Here is a 748-nt window from a genome sequence, read left to right on the forward strand (position 1 = left end):
GGATTTGTGGCACATGCAGCTGAATCTTGAAGACATCACGCTAAGTACAATAAACCAGTCACACACACACAAATCGAATACTATATGATTCCACTTCTATGACGTCCCTAGAGTAGTCAGATTCATAGAGACAAAAGGTGGAATGGTGGTTGCCAGGGGCTGAGATGAGGGAGAGTGGGGAGTAGTGTTTAACGGGTATGGCGTTTCTGTTTTAGAAGATGAAAAGAGTTCTGGAGATGATGGGAGTGATGGTTGTACAACGTCATGACTGTATTTATTTATTTAAAAAATTCTTTTCGGTCGCATGGTGCTGCATGTGGGATCTTAGTTCTCTGACCAAGGATCGAACCTGGGACCCTGGCAGTGAGAGTGCCAAGTCCTAACCCCTGGACCACCAGGGAATCTCCCATTTTGACTGTATTTGATATCACTGAACTGTTGGCTTAAAAATAGCTAAGATGATAAATTTTATGTTGTGCATACTTTACCACAATAAAAAAATTAGAAAAAAAAATCCCAGAGGAGGCTGTGCCTGGTTCCCGTGCAGACCCTGAGTGATCTCTGGGGTGTCCCCTCTCTCATCTCCAGTCTCCATCTCCTGCCCCACCTGAGGTCAGGTCTCAGGGCCAGAAGCTGAAGGGACCATGTGAGACTCCAGGCTCAAGCAGGGCTCTTCAGGGCCTGGGGACCAGCCTAGAGCATCACCCTCATGCATCCTCCCAGATGCTGGTACCCAGCCCCTCGGGGA

At 47.7% G+C, this 748-nt stretch overlaps 1 non-coding gene across 1 annotated transcript; it reads right to left on the reverse strand.

Annotated features, from left to right (window-relative positions):
* Positions 1–328: 328 nt before the first annotated feature.
* Positions 329–401, reverse strand: TRNAE-CUC. Its single transcript has one exon. It is a non-coding gene; the product is annotated as a tRNA-Glu (tRNA).
* Between the last annotated feature and the right edge of the window lie 347 nt (positions 402–748).

The sequence above is a fragment of the Cervus canadensis genome, chromosome 32 (genome assembly GCF_019320065.1).
Source record: "Cervus canadensis isolate Bull #8, Minnesota chromosome 32, ASM1932006v1, whole genome shotgun sequence".
Classification (NCBI taxonomy): Eukaryota; Metazoa; Chordata; class Mammalia; order Artiodactyla; family Cervidae; genus Cervus; species Cervus canadensis.